This window comes from Fundulus heteroclitus, chromosome 6 (assembly GCF_011125445.2).
Source record: "Fundulus heteroclitus isolate FHET01 chromosome 6, MU-UCD_Fhet_4.1, whole genome shotgun sequence".
Taxonomy (NCBI): Eukaryota; Metazoa; Chordata; class Actinopteri; order Cyprinodontiformes; family Fundulidae; genus Fundulus; species Fundulus heteroclitus.
In genome coordinates this window covers 15,462,726-15,480,937 of record NC_046366.1, presented here as the reverse complement: position 1 = coordinate 15,480,937, position 18,212 = coordinate 15,462,726, and the positions used below count along the sequence as shown (strand labels likewise).

General features: G+C 37.1%; 1 protein-coding gene across 3 annotated transcripts in view; it reads right to left on the bottom strand.

Annotated features, from left to right (window-relative positions):
• The window catches only part of tnn (tenascin N), a 72,427-nt gene extending 56,400 nt beyond the window's left edge, over nt 1-16,027 (bottom strand). The window contains exon 1 of one of the 3 annotated variants that reach the window (XM_036138163.1): nt 15,902-16,027. The gene's annotated coding sequence lies outside the window, so the exon portion shown is untranslated. The remainder of the gene's footprint in view (nt 1-15,901) is intronic. The other 2 variants (XM_036138165.1, XM_036138164.1) reach the window with 2 other exon arrangements.
• Between the last annotated feature and the right edge of the window lie 2,185 nt (nt 16,028-18,212).

Genomic DNA, 18,212 nt, shown 5'->3' with positions numbered 1-18,212 from the left:
GGCATTTTTCAGTTTGTGTTGAACCTTAGAGAAGAGAGATAAAGGGAGTCTAGCATCCTAAGACATTGAGATCTACAAAAGATCTCCATAGTCCAACACAGACATACAAATTACGGTAAAAACTTCCTGTTTATCCACACTAAAAATTATTTCTAGGGGCTCGGCTACCAAGTCAGCTGACATTAAATACAAAGACTCTATTAAATGACGTCCCTTAGATTTTCTATTTTCCAAAAATGTGAGTGTTTCAAGTACATCAACAGCAGGGAAAGGTGCCAAATTTTAATCCTCACCAAACAAAACTGGATAGGTTTTCTTTTGTTATGATGCAGCAGAAACAGTCCATTTGGAATAAAATAAAAATCCAAATTGTATAAAATGCCTGTGAAAGAAGCAGAAGGGGTCCTATATCACCCAACAGTTAAGATAAGATAAGCTAAGCTTTATTGATCTCACAATGGAGAATTTTTTTTGTCACTAAAGGAGCTGCTCAGCTCCTCTACAGTCTGGTGCAGGGGGTGGAAGGTGTTGTCCATGATGGATGTGAGGTTGGACAACACCCTCCTCTCAGCCACTTCCTCCACAGAGTCCAGAGCGCAGCCCAGGACAGAAGTGGCCTTCCTCACCAGCTTATTCAGCCTCATTCTGTCCCGCTCTGTGCTGCCAGGAGCCCAGCAGACGACAGTGTAGAGAAGAGCTGAGGCCACCACAGAGTCATAGAAAGTTTTTAGCAGGGGCCTGCTCACACCTAAGGACCTCAGCCTCCTCAGGAGGTAGAGGCGGCTCTGGCCCTTCTTGTATAGAGCGTCGTTGTTATGAGTCCAGCCCAGTTTATTGTTGACGTGAACACCCAGGTATTTGAAACTCTCCACAGTTTCTATGTCCTGCCCCTGAGTGAGTGAGGTGGGGGTCTTCTCCTGAAGTCGATTACCATCTCCTTGGTTTTGCTGGTGTTTAGACACAGATGGTTCTTCTCACACCAGTCCACAAAGTCCCTGATTACCGACCGGTCTTCAGCAGCCTGGGGGGGATGCCGTCCAGTCCAGAGGCTTTTCTCTGTTTCAGCCTCGTCAGCTGACCTCTCACCTGCATTGGCGCGATTGTGAGGGGGAAGGCAGGCAGGGCCGAAGGTGTGGATGGGTCGGTCGTTGATAAGAATGGCGGTGGGGGGGATGGTAGATCTCTGGAGGGCTGGTGGTTGGAGACATGTGGGGAGTTGATGGCAGGAAGGGGGCCAGTGTGGGGGGAGTCAAACCGGGTGAAGAATGTGTTCAACTCATCAGGTAGACGAGGTTGTGATCCGAGCGTCCCAGTTGGGAGAGGGGGGCGGAGGTGTAGGTGTTTTTAACATTGGTATAAAAAAGGTCCAGGGTTTTATTGTCCCTTGTTGTACACTTGACGTACTGGGTGAGCGTGCGGAGGGTGGAACGGAGGGAGGCATGGTTGAGGGAGTTATGCAACATTAATGTAAAAAAGTTTGGAAATTTCTACATAATAAGATTATTGATAAAGGATCATGAAAGTATCAAATCTTAACAATTTTTTTGAATATATTATTACATGCAGTGGAAAATATTAGACATATAACATACCGTTTTGAACGGATGGCAATGAGGGTTTCTTTGTGCCACAAATTTTCTTTGTTAAAGTAGATGCCTTTTCTTCAGAATGTGCTTCCTCCAAGTGTCCTTAAAAAACAGGGGAAAATGTTGTGGTTGAAAGTGATTTATTTTCTAACATTCCTCACTACATGCAATAAAATTTTTAGAGTGATATCATTCTCATGTCAACTGATGGCAGTGATGATTTCTTGCCAACAATTTTTTTGTTGAATTGGATGCATTTTCTTCAGAATTTGGTCGTGCTGAAATAACACAGACAGCAATTTTTATAGTTGAATAAAGTAATTTACATTGTTAGTGTTATACACTGCATGCAACCTAAGATCTTGCCTTCTTGACATGTGGTAGTACTCTGCACAGACTGGACGTCTGCATCTGAGTCGCGATACTCCTCTTGAGCTGCAACATGTTTATAAATACTCATCCCTCAGGTTAGTGCCAGTCATTTCTTGGTGAATACTGAGTATACTCTCTAAGTTATCCATCTCATCTGTTGTTTGTGTACTGGTATGTGATGAACAGAGTATGTCCTGTGAAAACATTGGAAGAATTCATAAATATTAGGGAGGGTGGTATTTAACAGGTTCTTGCAATATCTCTCCATGTATCACTGACTGACTGTTAAATAGGTGTTATTAATAGGTGGAAAATAGGTCCTAATAATTTATATATATATATATATATATATATATATATATATATATATATATATATATATATATATATATATATAGTATGCATTTAAATCAGAATGTGTAGTTATAAATATATTTTTCCACATGGTAATCCAAAGTATCTGATAATTTTATTGTTATGCATCCATAAAGATTTGTATTTAAAAAGTAATTTGACAAGCTACAAACAATTTGATAAGTTCCAATTTTTTTCACACAATTTACAATTTTTGTGTTCTCTAATTACAGATATGAGTTAAAATTCTGCTGTGGGTCTATCCAAATGCCCTTATTGAGTAGGTACACTTTAGCCAAAACAGAAGTGCATCAGTGGTTACCATGATACGTTCTGCTCAAATAGTGCAGTCAGTAAGGAAGAAGATGCACGCATGCACAGGGAGAACATGCAAACTCCATGCAGAAAGACCCAGGGTTGGATTTGAACCCAGAACCTTCTTGCTGCAAGGCAACAGTGCTAATCTCAGCACCACTGTGCAGCCCAGATTTTATACAAGATTATACAAAAATCCTTTATACAGACACAAATTCCTATCTATAAACACATAAAGATAAAATTCTCACATATTTTGGTTCACAATCTGGAAAAACTGCAACTACATATTTAAATTTAGAAAGCACAAAATATGAGTGAACTTTGGTCCCTAAGAGTCATATTCAATAAACATGAGCAATTTATACATTACAGTCAAATCTCTGCCAATGATAAGTATTGTCATACAGTAAATAGACGTAATTGTACACACCACTACTTGGGACTTGAAAAAACTTACTGTATGTGTATCTTGTCCTTGGTTTTTTACTTCATGGTGTTGTTCTGTTTGTTCTCCTGGAACATTGTTCTGCTCTGACTGGATCTGGAATGAAAAACACACATTATCCATAGTATTGCAGCAAACAAGAAAAGCACAGCAAAACATCTTATATAAAACCATGCATGAATGCATCCTTACCATTTCACCAATGCATAATTCCTCTGGAATGTGACTCAGGTGAGTGTCAGTCATTTTTGGGTAAACACAGATAACACTCTGTGAGATGTCTGTGAGATCTTTTCTGGTAGTTGTGGACTGCTATGCGATGAATGGAGTTGGTCCTGTAAAAACATTGGTAGAAATCAAAGTACATACTATTTACCAATTACCATTTAGGCCCCTGACTGCTTTGTGTAATTATCAGTTGTATTTTCTGTGAAAAAATACCCTGTAAATATCAAGTCTGCTATATATTATGTGACGTTACTTTAAAATGTGTTTATTTTTTATTTACATCCTAAGTAATTTCACCGTGGTAACACATTGTGACAACAAAGTTTTCTTGATTCAGGATTCCTGACATGTTGTGTTTAAAGACATTTTTAATATCTAGCATTTTAAATATTTTTTTTAGTTCATTACAGGTTTCTACTTAGAATATTGATACCACATCTCTGTGTTTAAGGAGGTGGTCACAGTTCTGTAGCAGCACAGCCATTAATCACATTTGCATCAGAACAACAGGCCTGCAAACATGTTTGCACCTCACCCTTCCCCCTTCCCATTCCAGCATGCTTTCAGCTCGAAACAGAAAATAAGTATTGGCACAATGGAAGTATACCATTGTAAGTTTCTGTAAAACAAAAATTTACAACTAGAGATAAAAACCCCTGGATGGAAAAAAAAACTTTTATGGTCTAATGTATATAATTAACAAATTGCAAAATTATGTTTCCTGACACTCCTAAAAAATTCAGGTGAAAACTAATTAAATAGGTCCTCTGGATGCATTTGTCTTTATTGAAATGTTTCATCTCTTTTCCAAGACACTTCTTAAGTCTGTGGGGCTATTGATAAACCCAGCCTTGTAAGCAGTGGCTTTGATTTCAACAAAGTTTCAACAAAGAAGAACCCATCCAGAGGACCTAATCCTTGTAATTTTACTCACAAATGAAGGTACACAAATACTGGAAATCCTATAAAGCATTAACTTACATTTTTCCACAGTGTTATCCAAAATGTCAGAGGATTTTATCTTTCTACATATACACAGACCTGTACTACCATGACAAACTATGTCTTTAGAACATTTTGGGCAAAACCTTACATGGCAATATATCACATACTGTAATACTAAGATGGTGTACAAGGGCTGAATTGAAATGTTATACCTTTATAACACAGAAAACTCCAGAGAGTCTGATATACTAATTTAACAAACATACCTTTCTCCTTGTTGATGAATCTTTTGTAAAATGTGTCTTTATCCCTCCCAGAAGAAGTGAAATGCAAAGCTTCTGTTTCTGGACAAACCCTTTTATGTCTCATTTTTCTCTGAAATATTTAGGAACAATCACATGGCAAGTGGTTAACTAGGGAGAGTTTGTAAAAGAAAACAAAGTGATGTATATATGATAAAAACATTCATTAGAAGTTAAAATGTGAACCTTACCTTGTTGTGGTTTGAAAGATGTAGATAAAAAGTTTCAAAAGTAACCTAGGTAAATTTGCCTACCTATTGGAAGGCAAGATGTATACGTAATAAGATTAAAATGGCTGCAAAAGGAGAAAAAACTCTCAATTGTGACTTTTGTCGCAACTGTTTCACAAGCCTTAAAAGAAGAAATTCGTCTTCTGCCCTGAATATATACCCACAATCCTGACAACTTGCCTGGACAAGGATTGTTTTTTAGAAATGTAAGTTAATATCTAATATATTTGTAGTACACATAATATTTCAATTTTTTTAATCGAATATCTCTAAAATTTCAAATCCTAAAAAAACCTAGAAAAACAGAAATTCCAAACCCATTATTACCAACTGTTAGTGAATCTGCTTGTCTGGATTGGTTTCTAAAAGCTTTAGTCTTGTAAATGTTTCTTCTTTGGGATGGATGTATGGATTGGAATGAAAACACCAGCACATTTCCCCTGTGTTTGGATGTAAAGAGTTGTCTTTTAATTCAGGAATGGTCCTTCGGCACATCAACATTAACATGCCGATTAAAGTACCCTACCTAAAGGTTCCTATTGTTCAGCTGGAGTACTGTGACAGAGGTTGTGCTTAGAAACTGATTTGATTTTAGACTCTATGCATTGAAAGCTCAAGTCTTAAGCCTCTTCCAAACCTTTTGTTTGGAGTTTTAAACAGTTTGGTCTATATTGCAGTACCGACAAGCAAATCTAAACTTATATTCTTATTTTGTAGTGACCTTGAAAATGTGGCAAATTTTTGCTCATTAGCTCAACAGAAGTTTATCATTTCTGAAAGTTGCTTGAGAACCCTGTTTGCAATTTGTGTTGTGTTTAGGAGCCAGCATAGTGACAATGAAGCAGTTTAGGGGTACTGTTGGCTGTTAAAAGTGTCTGTAAGAACACAGAGGCAACTTGATGGTCACGGCTGCCACCATGCTCAGTGGGTGTTACCCAAAAACTGCCATGAACCTTTTCTGGCATATAAATATCTCCATTTATAAGATGAAGACATATTTTAATCTGTAGCACAGCTATTTGATAACTGCCATCCAAAAACTTTGGAGCACCAAGCAACAGGCCTTGATAAAGGCATAAATCAAAGTATGGCAGCTACTCCTTAAAGGATATTAGGATAGGATAATATAATAATATGGTCATGACTTCAACAACACATCTAGCACACTTTGAGCATTGCCTGCCATGAAAAACAAGTTTAATTAAAATTGCCTATTTTCTAGACATCTACAAGAAGCTTGCTGTGGTGGCTAGGAAGCCAAAGAGTACTTTTATGATGCTGTGGGCTTGCTCTATTTTGGACCACCTGAAGAGTCCTCGCTTGATTCTGGAGATCAAGCTGTAGATTCAGGTTCAAACTGGTAAGGTTAAACACCCATTCCTCCCACATAATCTTTTAGCATTTCTTTGTAATAGGGCGTGGGCGTCATGACGTAATGGCGTACCGTGCACGTGACCTCACCATCTCAGGAGCAACGGCCCTTGCCGCTTTGGTAGGACAAACAGGTAGAGAGCGCCCGTAGCCACCAGCCATTACACGCGCAACAGAAACAGCGATATGACCGACTTTGCAGCCGTTAAACTTTCGCAAGACGATGTCCCAGGCGCACGGTTTACTGGTCGAACTGTCGAAGAACACACCAACCTTCAGCTCAAACGATAGCTTGAGTGTCGAGGGCTTAAAAAGACTGGAAAACGGGCCGAGTTGATCGAACGGTAAGTCGTTGTTTTTTTTTCCTGCTCTGCGTTCATGGTGTCGTCTGCCGTTTTTTTTCTGTTTGTAATCACTGTCCAGGAATCGGTATATGTTGCCAATAGGTAGCTACAAAACAACTGTTTACATCTCAGAATCTTTCCCTTAAGAAATTCCAGCTGTACCTCTCCAGCTGAAATGATGACAAAACAAACAATCATGGTCAATTTAGGGACCTAAACCAATATCGCGAGGCAGGATAGACACGCAGACATGACAAAAGTGTAACAAAGGATGGCTCATTTCGTCGTGAGCTGTTCGACGTATAATAAGATTTAAGCTTCAATAAAACACCAAAAAACTCTTACCTGTTCACTACTTGATGTTGCTGGAATTGGGTCAGGATGTTATTCGGTTGTAACCTTTCCTCCAACAAAATGCTTGCTACATATGTACGTCAATTTGGTAACTGTTTCCGGGTTGAACTGTTGTGTAGGCCGACTGCACCGGTGTACCCAGCACACACATTTCTCCTTGGCAGTCTTGAATTTCGGGAAATTAATGGAGAAAACATCCTTCATATGCGGCCGATCAGTGTACCTCGAGTCGCTGTTGCACGTTCCATAGCAACAATGTTTAAAAACTATGGTGTTAGACTTGGAAAAAGCAGTCATTTTACCGAGTAAAACCAAGGGTAACGCACAGCTCTTTTACAGCGAAACAGCAGAGGACACATCAAGCTTGCCCTACCGCTTACCACGCGATATGACGTCTTGTGATGTCACGTTCTAAAAATAGCATTACTTTGCGTGGCCGCCATGTTGATTGCCTCCTTTACCGCTACTCAGACTACTGGCTATGACTACCACGTACTGTACTCCCTTTGCTGTATTGTGGGCTGTAACAGCGCAACACATGATCGCCATGGGAAAAACATAGAAAATGGGTTAACTTTCCACCGCTTTCCTGCCTGGAGGCGCAACCACGGAGTCGTCAGCTCGCTTGGATCGTGGCTTTAAGACGACCGAACATAACTTTCCACAGTATCCCAATGTCAATGAGAGTGTGTTCCCTGCATTTTCATTCTGGTAAGTTAAAGATGCACGGTTTTATTTTATAGCCTACATTGTTTCTTTCCTTCAATCGCGACACCACATACATGCACATAAATACTAAAACGGCAGCGGGAAAAGGCTCAAATATATGAGAAACCCGGAGGGTTTAGGGAGGGTTGGCAGTTAACGTTACTAACTACACCTTTGAAACACATAGCAGCTAGTTAAAAGTACATTACATGCGTGAGTGGTTGTTAGCACTAACGGTTAGCAGTTACTAAACTAGCAGGTGCCAGAGCCTGTCAGAGCACAGCTTACCTTTGTACGAATTACTGTGTTCCCACTGTTTGCTGACTTTATGATCTGCAGCTCCTGAACCCATCCATTCGTGAACTGCACATGAGACTCCAAGGACTTGTAGCTTCGGAACTGTTCTGAAGTATAGGCGCTCACACCACAAACAAGGTCAACATACCAGTCCCTGGCTTCTCTATTTAATGTGTCCCGGTAAATTCCAGATCCTTTTCAGGATTTAAACATCTTTTTTTATCTATTCTTTCTCAACTCTACTTCTACGTCTCTTCTTTCAACGTTGTCAGAGTTATGTTAACGTTCGCGTAGCCATCAACATGGCCGCCACGTCCCACAATGCAATGCGGAACCCAAGCCCTATAGATATGAGAAGTGCTGTCATTCACTGCTTGACTGCTACTCTTGCTAGGGGTGGAGCAGCTGATATAATTATCTCCACCCACAGAAAGATGCACTATTGAACTTTTTGACAAAAATTTAAAAAAGAGGCAATCTTGTTTCAGGCTTTGGAAATCAATCCCAATAATGTTCATTTTATGCTCTTCCTGGTAGCTCAATATTTTCAAATTTGATTTAAATTCTTCCTTAAGAGAAAACATGTTTCATTATGTACCGGTGAACAATATTTCTGTACTGCAGATTGATGTAAAAATACATTGTAAAACAGATTTTTTTATATTAATAAAATACTATACAATTAATCGTGTGGCTGACCATTTTATTCAAAATATTTATTTAATACAAAATACTTTTGGCTCGGGGTTATGTTTTTTGCTGTAAAAAATAACAGGTCATATAGAATAGTTATATGAATTTAGGATTTTGGCTGGATTGTGGCATGTGACTATCGCTGTAGACCATTTAAATGGGGACTTATATCATTATGTGCCAGCCAACAGTGGACTCCTGTCATTTACTGCTATACAAGAGGAGACTGTCTAAACTCTAGGCCTAAAGGGAATTTTAATGACAGCATGACAGCACATTAAAGCCTCATATATTTATTTGGGTAGCACTTTATTTGAACCTTAATACTAGTAACAGAATATACTACACTTGAGCCTATACATTATTATAGACATATATTATCAAGTTGTGTGTGAAGAGAGTGCTTTATTGAATGAAATTTCTTATGTTATTGTCTTCACTTTTTTCATTCATGCTATAGTTTGAATGACAAATAAACTTCTTACTGAAAGGATAACTACTTAACTGCTTCCTGAAATTACTATATAAATAAATCACTTTAAAATCAGTACCTTAAACATGCCCAAATACCCTCAAGAAAGTGTTATGGCAATGTGGTTAAAAATAGTAAAGAGGATCTATTCAAAATGTTTACATCACCATTCCACACGTACAAATGGCCAATGAAAGCTGGGACTTTACATTTTACTGCCAAAAAAACGGTTTGTGTAATAATTATAAGTATTATTGGCTGGATTTTTGCATGTGACTGTCACTGTAGACCATTTAAAAGGGGACTTATATCATTATGTGCCAACCAACAGTGGACTCCTGTCATTTACTGCCATACAAGAGGAGACTGTCTAAACTCTAGGCCTAAAGGACATTTTAAAGACAGCTTGACAGTACATTAATGCCTCATATATTTATTTGGGTGGCACTTTATTTGAACCTTAAAACTAGTAACAGAATATACTACACTTGAGCCTATACATTTATTATAGACATATATTATCAAGTTGTTTGTGAAGAGTGTGCTTTATTGAATGACATTTCTTATGTTATTGTTTTCACTTTTTTCATTCATGCTATAGTTTGAATGACAAATAAACTTCTTACTGAAAGGATAACTACCTAACTATTTTCTGAAATTACTATATCAATAAATCACTTTAAAATCAGTACCTTAAACATGTCCAAATACCCTCAAGAAAGTGTTATGGCAGTGTGGTTAAAAATAGTAAAAAGAGGTCTATTCAAAATGTTTACATCATCATTCCACACATACAAATGGCAAATGAAAGCTGGGACCTTATATTTTACTGCCAAAAAACTGGTTTGCGTAATAATTATAAATATTATTGGCTGGGTTTTTGCATGTGACTGTCGCTGTAGACCATTTAAAAGGGGACTTATATCATTATGTGCCAACCAACAGTGGACTCCTGTCATTTACTGCCATACAAGAGGAGACTGTCTAAACTCTAGGCCTAAAGGACATTTTAAAGACAGCTTGACAGTACATTAATGCCTCATATATTTATTTGGGTAGCACTTTATTTGAACCTTAATACTGGTAACAGAATATACTACACTTGAGCCTATACATTATTATAGACATATATTATCAAGTTGTGTGTGAAGAGAGTGCTTTATTGAATGACATTTCTTATGTTATTGTTTTCACTTTTTTCATTCATTCTATAGTTTGAATGACAAATAAACTTCTTACTGAAAGGATAACTACTTAACTATTTTCTGAAATTACTATATCAACAAATCACTTTAAAATCAGTAACTTAAACATGTCCAAATACCCTCAAGAAAGTGTTATGGCAATGTGGTTAAAAATAGTAAAGAGGATCTATTCAAAATGTTTACATCAGCATTCCACACATACAAATGGCAAATGAAAGCTGGGACTTTATATTGTACTGCCAAAAAACGGGTTTGCGTAATAATTATAAATATTATTGGCTGGATTTTTGCATGTGACTGTCGCTGTAGACCATTTAAAAGGGGACTTATATCATTATGTGCCAACCAACAGTGGACTCCTGTCATTTACTGCCATACAAGAGGAGACTGTCTAAACTCTAGGCCTAAAGGACATTTTAAAGACAGCTTGACAGTACATTAATGCCTCATATATTTATTTGGGTGGCACTTTATTTGAACCTTAATACTAGTAACAGAATATACTACACTTGAGCCTATACATTATTATAGACATATATTATCAAGATGTGTGTGAAGAGAGTGCTTTATTGAATGACATTTCTTATGTTATTGTTTTCACTTTTTTCATTCATGCTATAGTTTCAATGACAAATAAACTTCTTACTGAAAGGATAACTACTTAACTATTTTCTGAAATTACTATATCAACAAATCACTTTAAAATCAGTAACTTAAACATGTCCAAATACCCTCAAGAAAGTGTTATGGCAATGTGGTTAAAAATAGTAAAGAGGATCTATTCAAAATGTTTACATCAGCATTCCACACATACAAATGGCAAATGAAAGCTGGCACTTTATATTGTACTGCCAAAAAACGGGTTTGCGTAATAATTATAAATATTATTGGCTGGATTTTTGCATGTGACTGTCGCTGTAGACCATTTAAAAGGGGACTTATATCATTATGTGCCAACCAACAGTGGACTCCTGTCATTTACTGCCATACAAGAGGAGACTGTCTAAACTCTAGGCCTAAAGGACATTTTAAAGACAGCTTGACAGTACATTAATGCCTCATATATTTATTTGGGTGGCACTTTATTTGAACCTTAATACTAGTAACAGAATATACTACACTTGAGCCTATACATTATTATAGACATATATTATCAAGTTGTGTGTGAAGAGAGTGCTTTATTGAATGACATTTCTTATGTTATTGTTTTCACTTTTTTCATTAATGCTATAGTTTCAATGACAAATAAACTTCTTACTGAAAGGATAACTACTTAACTATTTTCTGAAATTACTATATCAACAAATCACTTTAAAATCAGTAACTTAAACATGTCCAAATACCCTCAAGAAAGTGTTATGGCAATGTGGTTAAAAATAGTAAAGAGGATCTATTCAAAATGTTTACATCAGCATTCCACACATACAAATGGCAAATGAAAGCTGGGACTTTATATTTTACTGCCAAAAAACGGTTTGTGTAATAATTATAAGTATTATTGGCTGGATTTTGACAAGCGACTGTCACTGTAGACCATTTAAAAGAGGACTTATATCATTATGTGCCAACCAACAGTGGACTCCTGTCATTTAATGCCATACAAGAGGAGACTGCCTAAACTCTAGGCCTAAAGGAAATTTTAAAGACAGCTTGACAGTATATTAATGCATCATATAGTTATTTGGGTAGCACTTTATTTGAACCTTAATACTAGTAACAGAATATACTACAGCTGAGCCTTTGAAGTTATTACAGACATATATTGACAACTTGTGTTATAACAGAGTGCTTTATTGAGATATTTTAAAACAATAAGTTATTGTTTTCACCTATTTCCTCCATGCTATAGTTTGAATGATACATTATATTTATTAGACAAAAAGATAACTATTTTCTGACCTGACTACATCCATGAATTACTTTAAAATTAGTACCCTAAATATGTCCAAATAGCCTTAAGAAAGTATTATAGTCCTTGCTTAAAATTAAAATAAGCACACTGGTTTTATAAAATGTTATATATTTGAAAGACATTATTTTGTTGGTAATACTGCAGCCCTTGATATCAATGCCAAATTACTTCTGAATTACAGTTTAAGCTTTATTTATTTGAAGTGATAGTGATTATTTATAAAATGCTTGGATCACAGAGAAAGGTAATCATTCAATAGAAGAAACTGGTGCACAGACAGATCCACTGCATTACAACAGAGGCCCCCTCTTGGATAAGTAGATGTCGTTTAAGAATCTAAGTCCCCTCTTTGCAATTTCTCTAAAAAGTAAAAAAAAATAAATTTGAAGGTAATATAGTGTGAAAAGGTCTTACAAGAAAATTTTGTATGATATTTATTTTACAATTAAATAACTAGAAACACATGTCCCCACTTGACAGTTTACACTGACAGTGCACTGTTTGCTAGATAGACGTGTATGTGTGTGTGTGTGTGTGTTTGTGTGTGTGTGTGTGAGTCAGTGAGTGATATTCCATTTTAAGTTTCCTACATAAAATACAGTGGCATTTAATTTAGCTGGAGTTGCACCCAGATCTGTAAATAAATGAAGTATCTGTCTGCAAACTGAGTATTGCAAAAAAGTGAGTCACAGTTGCATAAAGTGTCCGTCCTGGCCCAAAGTACTTCGGAATGTTTTCACACAGTTACTAGATTTATTGGATGCACTCCAGTGGACCAACAACAGAAACCTATTGAACACATGCTTGGTCTGAAATATTTCTTACCCAAAGACATCAGACTGTCACTCTGAGACTGGGGAACACAGCAGGGAAACAATGTGTCTGTTTTTAAGTGGACATAGTGCACTTTGACTACATTTCAACCTGGCTTTCAAGCTGTACAAAGTAAAATTCAGCATGTCTAAAAATGCCATTAATGGTTCCTTCCTGAAAGTAATTTCTCTATGTCTAATCAATGTTTTGTTATGGGCCTGTAAAACTGTTTGTTGAAAACATGTGTTGTTTTATATGGACAGAATAAGCACTTAGTCCATGTGTGACCAGGATGTGTTAGTAGACATTTACAGCTCAAAAGAACAGTGGAAGAAAATCTGTGAATTAGAATTTTAATCACCTGGAACCTAATAGTCGGGACTGAGCGATACATTTCCATAAAAATGACTTTAAGAGCATTTAAAACTTAAAGTGCCATAAAACATGCATCATGATAAAAGCAAGGACAAAGAAAAGTGCTTTAAATTAAATTTTTTGCCCCCGGACAATGAAAACTTCACAAAACCATGTACTGTACAGTGTTTTGAAAAAGACATTCTTACCCCTTTAACCCTTTTTTTATATTTTGTCCCATTATAACCACAGTTTTTATTGTGTTTTATTGAGATATTATGTGGTAGGCCAGCAAAAACAAAAAGGTAGTAGAGAAAAAAGATAAATGTTTTTTATTAATAATACTTTATGAGTCCAAAAAAAAAAACAAGACAACACTATATTGAACCGTCTTTGGGTGTGATTACAGCCAAAAGTTTCTGGGCTATAACTCTAACAGCTTTGCTATCAAGCAGTCCAACAAAACTGTAACACCAACAACAACCAGCATTTGACTTAATTCTGTTACTCACCTGTCCAAAGAAGAAAAGCTAGCTCTAAGTCATAATGAAGCTGCTTCTGCTCTCCACTTTGGAAACACGTGGCCAATGTTAATTTTAGTTTTTTTCTCTTTGCTTATCTGACAACTTCTTTACCAAATACTATTATTTTTTGTGGTAATAATGGGTCCTGATCATCTGCGGTTGAACGCAGTGGTAGCTTTTTAAGGGGTGGGAGGGGATAAGCCCTGAGTGGCAGCTGTTCACATGCACGCACATGCATGTACGTGCAAGCACGGCCGGCCCGGCTATGTAAACGAGAGACAACACAGAGAGACGGTGTGTGATGTCATACCACAGTCCATCTAAAAAGATACTTTTAGTTTTTCACAAAACTGTTTAATTTTTTCTATCTAAAATAATGAATTTTTGATTATTGGTCCTTTAAATCTCTACATAACTTTATTCCTGATCAGTCTAGTGTGGTCCTGGATCTTCATGATGCTGTTTATTCTCAAATGTTTAAAATTCTAACAAACCACTGAACCTTCACAGAAAATCTGTTTCTATTCTGAAAATAAATTGCACACAGGTGAACTCCATTGATCTTTGTGGTATTGGCTATATATGGTTATCAGAGGTAAGGTACTGTATACAAAAGCACACCGCATTTTTTAGATTATTTGTAAAAAAAAATATAGCTAAAGTTTGTAGTTTTTCGTGACAAAATTGAAGGGACATGGAGAATTTTGCGGGGCTGTGTTATGGGAAAATTTAAACAAAAAGATAATAGTATAACTTAGATTGTGCACATCGAAACAATCCTCTGTATACTGCTATTAGACTTGTCAGGTTTCAGAGCTGTGTTTCCTTTCCTTTCTTTCCCTTTCCTTCCCTTTCCTTTGCAGCTTGCAGACAGAACAAGAAAAGTAAAATGATCAAATGCAGCTGAGAGCAATCATCGTCTGTGAGTAGAGCTTACATCTTCATGATCCTGTCTGCCGTCTGTTACCGCACAGACCACAAGGAAAGTTCGACAGGGACCTTAGTTTAAACTGTTTTGAACCTACTTCCTCAACAGGCCGGTCCATAAAACCACGGAAAAGGTAATAATAAAGCAGATGAGACTGGAGATATATTTCTGTTTCTGAAATAAACGACATTTTTTTGGGGGGGGGGTTGTCTAAAAGTTTAAGTCACAAGAGACGAATTGAAAATATCCTTCTCGTATGTTTTGATGTTTCCATGACCACACTTTTTATGAGCTTTCAACTCAGCGTTGATAGTCTTTCTCTCTGTATGTCCTTCTCTCTTTTCCTCCTCCTCCTCTCCATCATTCTGCACAGCTGAGGGCCCACATCTGCAGCTCATTTTAAGAGCGCTCCTCTGTTTCCCCTGAGCCAGCACAGTAGCATTAAATAGTAAATCTACCGGATCAACAGCCCGTTAAGGATGTCTATCTTGCCAGCAAAACGATATTGTATTTAATCAGTTTTTTATCATAAAGGGAAAACTAACGCTGACAGCTTGGTTCACACACAAAAGATAGTTATCTACAACACATTTGAACTATTTAATTAATATTTAGAAAGCATAGATAATAGTTTTTGTATGTTTTTAATCACAATTGAAAGTTGCCCCTGCTGCTTTGATGGGAACTTAACCTTCTTAAGTTATATAAAACTGTCATATAAAGCAAAATACTCTCTAATGCTACTGGTTTTATATTACCTTTTCACAGTAGGTCAGTGCACTGGATTTTATCTGTATTTTTAACAGATCAAGATTTCCACAGATTTCTCAAGAATGTAATGCTGAACACCTAACTACCTGAAACACAGTCTCAGTCCGTAGAGCTCATTAAAATAACATTTAAATTGTTACCCATGGACTACCTTGTTTAAATAGGTGAAACAGTCTGAACTGAGTTGGTTGTGCCTAAGTAGCAGGAAAGGGATTAAGCAAAATGTAGATACTGCTGGAAAGATGATTAACGGTCTTTCAAAAGTGCTTCAGAGAAATATAATAAATGAGTTCCTACACAGCCAAAACTGATTGAGAAGAGATCCAGTATAATAAATGTGACCAAAATCAGTGGTTTAAAATTCTGTTGTCTTACCCGTATAGGATTTGTCAAGTTTCTTCCCCCTTTATCTTCTGTCTCTTTTCTCTAAAGGTCTGAACGTCACTCACCAAATCTCTGCCTCCGCCACCTGTTGACAGGCCAGAGCTACTGATTCAAAGACCCTCTACACTCACAGCACCTCTCTCTCTCTTTCTATCTCTCTCTCTCTCTCACTCTCTCTCTCCAAATATCTGTAGGCCAATGGGTAGTTAGTTTGGGTGTGTCCCTACTCTTCTTAAAGTGAATAAGGCAGATGAAGGACCTCAGGAGGAGGAGGGATAATTAACTACTTATTTACTTTCCTGGAAATAATGACTCAGGATCTAAACAACCTTTGTACATTGGTTCTCAGTGATCTTAACTCATTTGCCACCTAGTACTGTTTATGTTTAATTGGAGCAACCAAAAAAAAAAAAAACCTGAGGACCTCAACTTAATCTCTGTAGCAGTAAATGAATAAAGGTCTGGTCTGAAAGCAGTGAGGTTGAAGCCAAAACAAACCCAGATTTGGTTCAGTATAAAACATTCCCCTGGGGACTAATTGTTTTTGACATATTTTTTCTCTTATGGCAACACAGAGCACGATGAATACACATTCAGAGAAAATTGCAAAGGCATATAGAGATGAAGAGAAAAGAAAAACACCAGCTGTGCTCCTGGGAAGAAAACTTTTTTTGTCTATGGCTTTCTGAGAATGATAATTTTAATCACTTTGGTGAATCCACTACTGTTCTGGTAACTGAAAAAAAATCAAAATATCTTGACTTCGTTTAAAAATTTCTTTCTTCAAAAATGTGTCTCGCATTACTCTAGTGGAAATGGCCACCACTGAGCACCTTCTGAAGACACATCACAGAGAAATCTTTCAGGCTGACAGCAAAGCCATCAACTTTAACCTCTTACATCTTAAGACAGCGAGTGCAAATGCAAATATTAGATTTTTTTTCACAGATAGTTTTCCTTAAAAAACAAAAAGTTAAAGGTGAAGTAAGTATGTAGGACCAGGTAAAGACCCCAAGTATCAAGTGTCAAGCCTAGCAGTTTCCCTTCATGGGCTAAATACTGAACATAAAGAAGCTTTGTCATTCCTGGGGGGACAGATGGGGAACATCCTGTTTGTTTCAGTGCCACTGTATGGGGCATATGCTGAGAGACCAGGTGTGACAATTCAAACAGAGGTCTTTAGTTTTAGCCTTGGCCATCGTGAACCATGTTTTTTGTTTGTTTGTTTGTTTTTCTTTGGGGGGAGGGAGCATTTTTATGATGGGATGTCTGAAACTCTACCACAGGCCAAAGATGAAAATACCTCTGTTTGAAAAGGCATTAAAACCACAGTGTTTTAGTAATTACAGTGAAATAGTTGTATTCACACCCATTCAAACCACCTTTCTGGGGAAATACTAGGATACTGTAATTTAAATTACAGTATCATATTTTATCTAAGGCTAGAGATAACTAGAGTCAGTAAATTGCAGAATGAATGTTAGGTACTGCTCTGTGCCAGCAAAGCATCTATTGTTTTTGTTTGTTTGTTCATTTATTTTTCATGGAATTGTGCTTGATGCATTTTTTCCAGGGCAAAAACCACCACAAGTGTACTCCACATGATGTTGTCTCTGTTCTTCTTAATTTAATCCATCTAAACATTGCTTGACTAATCCTGTCCACATAGACTTTGATCTCTCTATCACGGCCATTTTCAAATTGTAGTATCTTGTCTATACGGTTGGTCTTAGCAGTAGCCAAGGGCCTATTTTCATTTGTTTTTAAATGATTGGATGTTGTGAAACAAAGTATTAAAAAATAAATCCCAGAGAAGTTCAAGTGTGCTTTACTGTGACATGTTTAAATTTTTAAGTAAATAATTAATAGACAATTTTGAATACCCTGGACCTCCAGGGTATTCTGACAGATTCATTGACAACAAGCTTAAATACATGGTGGAAACCTTTATTTTTTTGTATATTTCACTGATTGCCTTACACAGCCACTTATAGGAACAGTCTTACAACAGACAAACAAAAAGATAATTTCTAAAGTTAGAGAAGTTGTCCTGTAACCGGCAGATTGCCAGTTCGAGCCCCTGCTCAGACCAGATCTCAGTTGCTGTGTCCTTGGGCAAGACAGTTGCATTGCCTGCTGGTGGTCATCCAGGGCCCGGTGGTGCCGATGTATGGCTGCCTTGCTTCTGTCAGTCTGCCCCAGGGCAGCGGTGGCTACAAACATAGGTCACCACCATCAGGGCATGAGTGGATAAATGACTGACTGTAGTGTAAAGCGCTTTGGTGTCATCAGACTTGATAAA